Genomic DNA, 7,579 nt, shown 5'->3' with positions numbered 1-7,579 from the left:
AAGCCCCACCCTCACCCCTCACCCCTCACCACCAGCCAAAATTGTAAAGTTCATTTTATGACATAACTACATATACATCTCTTTGTGGAAATGGGTCCATCTGTATCCCTATTTAAACGGTTTGTTTTTGCCCTTCCCCTCCACAAATTATACCAACATCAAATACAATGAAAGCAGGGGTTATACCATGGGGAAGGGACATACAAAGCAACAAAAAAATCATCTTATAAATATGTTAGAAACTATTTGATGTTGTTATAATTTGTGGAGGGGAAGGGGAAAAAAAAGTGGTTTCACCAGAGATACAGGTGTACCCTTGCAACAATGAGATGTAAAATTCGTTATGTCGAAAATCAAAATTTACAACTATGTGTCAGGAGGTAGGGGTTGGGAGGTGGGAGTGGAGAGGCAAGATGGGAAGGTATAGGAAGGGAAAACAAGGGAGGAAACAACATGCTTGACAAAGAAATGTGCTCATTACCTACCTCAGGCAATTGAAGTTTTTGTTTTGTTTTGTTTTGTTTTTTTGGGTCCGGTCGAGGGGGGTGAACTCTGGGCCTGAGCGCCGTCCCTCAGCTCTTCATCTCAAGGCTAGTGCTCTACCACTGGAGCCACAGCGCCACTTCCTGCTATTTTTCTTTTTGTTTAGTGGTGCTGAGGAATGGAACCCAGGGCCTCATGCATGCAAGGCAAGCGCTCTACCACTGAGCCAACTTCCCAGCCCTGTAATTGAAGTTTTAAAAAAAAGACCTGGGAGGAGAGGAAGATGAGGAACAGCCAGAGGAGAAGTACAGCAACTTGATACAGGGTCAGAGCAGGTTAGGTCTGTAGAGATTACAGAGAACTGAAGCAATTAAGGAAGTTGTGGAAAGGAAAAAGGGAAAGACCTGGGAAGGACTGTAGAGAAGGAGGGAGGAAGGTTAAAGAAAAAAGTTTGTAGCTTTAGATAACATAATTTGGGGGGTCAGTTGTTTGCAGAACAATTAACAAAGGGAGAGCCTGTCCATTGGAGGTCTGAGGTTTGGTGGTCCAGGCTTGTCTTGGCTTTGAGTATCCAGCCCAGGACAAGGTAGTTTCAAGCCGCTTTCTAGTGTAGATAATTTTGTTCATCTTAAATGTGCCTTGATGGATTGTCCCATGCTTTAGAGGTAATAATTTTTGGATCCCCCTGCAAGATGATCTATCTGAATGTCATTGGGACTTGGCGACGGGAAAACTTCCTTACAGGTGAGTGTCTTAACTCTCAGGGTTCACAGCCTCCTTCATATCTTTGTTTTCTGAGGACAAGTGTGGAAATGAATCATGTAGGATTCTTGGGGTGTGTCCAGGGCAAGCTTACCAGTTGTTTTGGGGAACCCTCCTGGAGGTCATCTGGGGTTTCCTTGGTTCGCCATCTTGGACCTCCTTGGCAGGTCATATGGTACTTCCTTGAGAAGCCACCTGCTCTGAGGGTGACCTAGATTTTTTAAGGCCTCCAGGACGGACTTGACAGGTCATCTGAGAACACCTCTGGATGTCATTTGGGACATTTTCTGGAGTTCATATGGGGCCTCCTCATGTGGCCTTTTCCAAAGATCGTCTGGAGCTTCCTCCATAGGTCATCGGGGACCTCTTCAAGGGGTCATCTTAGGTCTCCTCAAAAGGCCATTGGGGACCTCCTTCAGAGGTCATCTTGGGCCTCCTCAGTAGGTCATCTGAAAACTCCTCCAAAGGTCATCTGCAATCTCAAATGAGCAACCTTGAGAGATTTGGGAGATGTGGGTTAAGTGTCTGTGGCAATTCATCTCTGTATGTTTACTATCTATGTGTGTTTTCTATGTCCTATCAACACCTCTGTTTACTCTTTATACTAGGATGGGAGAAAAATATCCTCAAGTTCTAGTAACTAAAAACTCTTCTTTGTGGTACAGGATCCCCCAGATGAAGACTCACTGCTGTATTATCTTACCTATTCTATGCCATCAGCACCTCTGATGTTAAGTCCTCCTCACAGCAGAAATCCTCTCTTGTATCAGCCTTAGGTGCTACATGGTGGTACAGTCCCCTTATTAACCTTGAGAGAGGCACATGGGGGAGATGGTGGGTAGGCCCCCTTTCTAATGTGTGTTCCCTTAATAAGTTGTGACCTATATAACTAGAAACAGCAAAATCTGTCCTTTTCTGAAAAAACCAAGGGACTCATCTCTTCAGTAGAGATAGTATTTTTCACACATCAGCCCATCTGTAATGATTGTCAGCAAATATTTTTTTGTTTTATTTTTGTTGGTGATGGGGCATGTACTCTGGATTTGGGCACTATCTCTACACTCATCACCTCATAGCTAGTGCTCTACTGCTTGAGCTACAATGCTACTTCTGGTTTTCTAGTGGTTTATTGGAGATGAGTCTCAGGGAAATTCTTGCCAGCACTGGCTTTGAACTGTGATCCACAGATCTCAGCCTCCTGAGTAGCTAGGTTTACAGGTGTGAGCCATCATCTCCCGGCCATTGTCAGTAACTTTTACAGCTGTTTTTCAAGAGGAAAGGGAACAAATCTGGCACAATGCCTTTAAGGTGGTCCTTAAACCATCTGGTTGCTCCAATGATTACCCAGTACTTTGCCAGTCTTGCCCAAGCTGGGTTGACAAAACAATTGAGATAAAAGGCATGTACCAATTAACACCACACTTTGTTAGCAAGGATAGAGTGATCTAGTCCTAGAGGTTCCCTCTTGCCATTTGCAAATGAATTCTACTCTCATTACCGAGAGTTTCTTGATCCATGTCCTGCTGCTGCTTCCAAAATTCAAACACCCGCTGGGTAACCACTACCAACTCAACAGCTTTCCCTGCAAATCTTTTGTTTTGAAATGTTCTTCTAATTCTGGGGCTAACTGGGTAACAAAGGCCATAATTAAGACTCCTCCAATTTCCTGGGCCTCAGGATCTACAGACATATTCCTCCCACAGTCCTCTACCAGCTGTTCCAGAAAAGCATTAGGGAACTCACTTGGGAGCTGTACAGTCTCACTCACCTTAGATTAATGAATTGGCTTCTTAGTCACTGCCTATATCCTGATAACAGTATCTGGTACTAATTGGTAAGTACTTCCTTACCTCAATTGCTGTTATAGTCCCAGCTTCGGTTAGTCAAGGGAAAGATTTATGCCAAGTGGACTAGGTCATCAGTGGGGGAATCATCAGATCCAAGGACTGCCTTCAAGGCAAAGTGCCAGATTATTTCCCTTTCCCTTTTACAGGTAAAAAGCACCTGTAAAATTTGCTGACAATCATCCCAGGTGGGCTGGCATATGAAAAATACTATCTCTAATAAGATGATCATTGGGATTTTTTAGTAAAGGACACATTTTGTTGTTTCCAGTTATACAGCTCACTATTTGTAAAGGGAACATTATTAGAAAAGGGGCCTGGCCACCATCTCCACCATGAACCCATCTCAAGGATAATAAGGGGAATGTAACACATTGTAGCACCTCAGGATGGTTCAAGGAACCACTCTTGGTTTGAGAGGTTCTTAACATTGGAGGTGCTGATGGATTGATCAGAACTAGAGGGAGAATACACCTGTTGGTCTTACTCTGGGACATCCTGTAATACAGGGGGAGAAGATTTTTCAGTAAGAGAAATGTAGGATATTGTTCTCCAATCCTGGAAAAAAGGAATAAACAAGAGTGTATATATAGGACATAGAACTATCAGCGAACACACAGAAAAAAAGCCACAAAATCCGTGTGTCCCAAATATCTCAAAGATGACCTCTGGAGTTCCCAGATAACCTCTGGAGGAAGAATGAGATGGCCTCGCAATGAGGCCTCTGGTGACCTCTCAATGAGGTCCCAGATGGCTTTTCAAAGAAGCCCCAAAGGACCACATGAAGAGTCCCAGATGGCCTCTCGAGGAAGGCCCAGAAGACCTCTGGAGGTGGTCCCAGATGGCAATTCAAGGACAGCCCAAAGACCTCAGGAGTATGTCCCAGATAGCTTCTCAAGAAACACCAGATAACCTCCGGAGTAGTTATCAGATGGCTGATGGAGGAACGCCAGATGACCTCTGTAGGAGGACCCAGATGACCCAGAGATCCCTGGTGACCTCTTAAGCGATGACCTCCAGTGTAGGTCTCACACAGCTTCCAAAGAAGGTCCCAAATAACCTCTGAAGAAGGTCCCAGGTGACCTCTTATGGAGAATCAGGTGGCCTCGCATGGAAGACCCAGATGACTTTCACAGTAGGTCTCAAATGTCTTCTATAAGAGGCCCAAGATGACCTCCAGAGAAGGTCCCAGATGGCCTCCTAAGGAGCCCACAGATGAGCCCTGAAAGAGGCCCCAGATGACCTCCAGAGTAAATCGAAAAGACTTGAGAAAGTCTCAAATGGCTTCTTTTGGAAGCTCCACATGACCTCCAGAGGTCCAAGATGGCTTCTCAAAACATCCCCACATGATCTCGGAAAGAGATCCCACATGGCTTCCAAAGAAGGTCCCAAATACAAGCTGTCAAGCTCATCTAGGCTCACGCAATGAAGTTCCTCTATTACTCTTTTCCAAATGAGTCCTCAGGAAACAATCACTTGAGGGAGACTCTCACCCCTGAGGGCTGAAACACTCACCTATGAGGGGGTTTTCCAGGGCTCCAAGTCCCAATGCTATGCAGATGGATTACTTCACTGGGACATCCAAAAATTATGACCTGTAAAGCTTAAGACAATCTATTATGGCATATTTAAAATAAAAATATTTACACTAGAATGAGGCCTGTGACTACCTTGTCTTGGGCTGGATACCCAGTGCCAAGTGCAGCCTGGACCAGTATGGTATCACCAACTAATTGTGACATCAAAACATTGTTATGACATGATATTGTGACATCACATAGCCATTGTGATATCACTGTCTCATTGTGTTTTCACAAACCTATTATGACCTTATAACATTTTTAAAAATTCATGGGCTTAGGAAGTTCAATCTCCTTGGCAAACTTGTAACCTCATTCTGAAGTGGTGACAACTGGAATTGGACATGTTATTGTGATATTACAAACTCTGTGACATATCAAACACATCATGGCACCATCACCACTGTAACATACCAATCCATTTGTAACATTACATTGCCATTCTGACATGACCACATTGTGACATCCCAATTCTTCTGTGACACCTTAGCAACTTTGAAAATACACATGGCCTTTGTAACATCACCGTACCTTATTGTGAATGAAGGAAAATTTGGATTAGATATGCCATTATATCATAAACCCTTTGTGATATCCTCTCCTCTGTGACATCTCATTATCCTTATGAAATCATCAGTGCGTGTGACATCACAAAAGGACAATGACATCATAGCATTATGACATCACATTGGAATTGTGCTATCAGAGACACATTGTGAATACCTATTCTATTTCAAATGTGGCATTCCAGTTGATACCAGAAACCCATTATCACCTCATAACTATTGTGACACCAAAATCCCTTGTGACATAACATTGTTATTGTGATATCATAATTGTTATATAATAATCCTGTCCTGTCTTCTTAGCTTTTGTGGTATGTTGCCATTGTGATATCTTAGGTGTTTTGTGAGCTCATAATCTGTTTGTGAACAAATAATATTTCAGGTATGACATGTGATGTCAGAAATCCGCTGTGACATCATGACTATTATGACACCACACTGCCATCTGTCATGATCATTATACATTGCTACATCACAAACTTGTTAGGACATCATAATATTTGGGACAATTTATCCTTTTGGAAATGTCACAGTCTCTTTATGAACTCATATACTGATTGTGAATTAAAGACAATAGAGATCTAGATTGCTATTTTACATCATGAACCCATTGTCACATCACAAATATATTGTGACGTAATTAATACTAAGACCTCACAATATAACTAAAACATAAAACATTATGATATGATTCTGTAACATCACTTTGCTATTGTGATATTACAGTCCCTCCCTGTTTTCAAAAACAATATGACTTCATAACTTTTTAGAAAATTCATGGTGTTTGCGACTTCAAGCTCCTTCTTTGAACTTGTACTCTCATTATGAACTATTAGAAATTGAAATGGGACATGTTATGATATTACAAACATGTTGTGACAGCACAAACTCATTGTGACCCCATCACCACTGTGCCATCACATTCCCATTGTGACTACATGATTATATTGTGATCTCCCAAACCTATTATGACCTTTTCAGTACTTTAAAAAAAATGAACTTTCTGACATCACATTCCCTTTTTGTACCTGTATCCTCATTAAATACTGGCAATTCAGATCAGACATGCCATTCATTGTAACATCACAGACTTTTTTGCTATCAACACTGTGACATCACATTATTGCTATGACACAATCAGCTCAGTATCACACCACAAAAAATGACATTACATTATTATGACATTACATAATTCACGTGACAGCATAGACATTGGAAATACCTATTCTGTGATTTCATTTTTTTTGAATATGGCCTGTTTGCAGATACCAGAAATCAATTGTGAACTCATGAATTTTATGCTATCATAGTCCCTATTGATACCAATATCCACATTGTGAACAATTGACCATTGATATCACAGATGATATTGCAATATCACCAACCTTTTGTGACATCATCCCACAGTGTGACATCACATTGGAATTGTGACCCCATCAGCTCTTTGTGACATCACAAAATAGCAATGATATCATAGCATTATGATGTCACATTGAGATTGTGATGTCATATGCTCATTATGAATGGATATTCTATGATTTCATCCTATTTCAAATGTGGCATGTGGGTTAATATCAGATCCCGTTTGAAACCTCATAAATATTTTGACATCATAATTCCTTTGGAATATCACAATGCTATTGTAATGTCACTAACTCACGCTGACATCATAAGCCTTTCCTGTCCTCATAACTTTTGAACATACTGTAATTAACATATGATAGTCCCTTTGTGAATTCATAACCTGTTCCAACATGTCAGGTTTGATATCAGAAATCCACTGTGACATCATGATAATGACAATGGTACAGTGATATAACAATGCCAAAGTATCACAAAATTATATCCTATCAATGTTTGTTGTCAAAAATTAATTGGTAATGCCATAATGTTGAGGAGATCACAAAAGTTTGTGTGGCCACAAAGGGTTCATGATGTCACAAAGGCATGTAGTATTGTCGTATCTCAATTTTCATTACCAAAGAGTATTTCATTTCAGAGTAGAACTATGATGACTCCCAAGTCATGTGTTGGCATAAATGTGATGAAATATGAGTAGGTTTTGATATCACATTGTGACACATTGATCATGATATCTGGCAGTGTGATGTCATATATTTATGATATCACAGAGGATTTCTGATATCACATATCAGAAATATTATTAGTTCAAAAATATGTTATGATCTCACAAAGGGCCAAACATATAACAATGGCAGCATGTCAAAAAAATTATGATAGGACAGATTTGTGGGTTGGTGATACCACAATGGTGATATTATATCACAAAGGGATTTTGATGTCACACTGTTTATTAGGTCCCAATGGGTATCTGATATCAATC

This window comes from Dipodomys spectabilis, unplaced genomic scaffold, assembly GCF_019054845.1.
Source record: "Dipodomys spectabilis isolate Male_0828 unplaced genomic scaffold, ASM1905484v1 ptg000164l, whole genome shotgun sequence".
In the NCBI taxonomy this organism is placed as follows: Eukaryota; Metazoa; Chordata; class Mammalia; order Rodentia; family Heteromyidae; genus Dipodomys; species Dipodomys spectabilis.
This window is presented reverse-complemented; position numbering follows the sequence as displayed.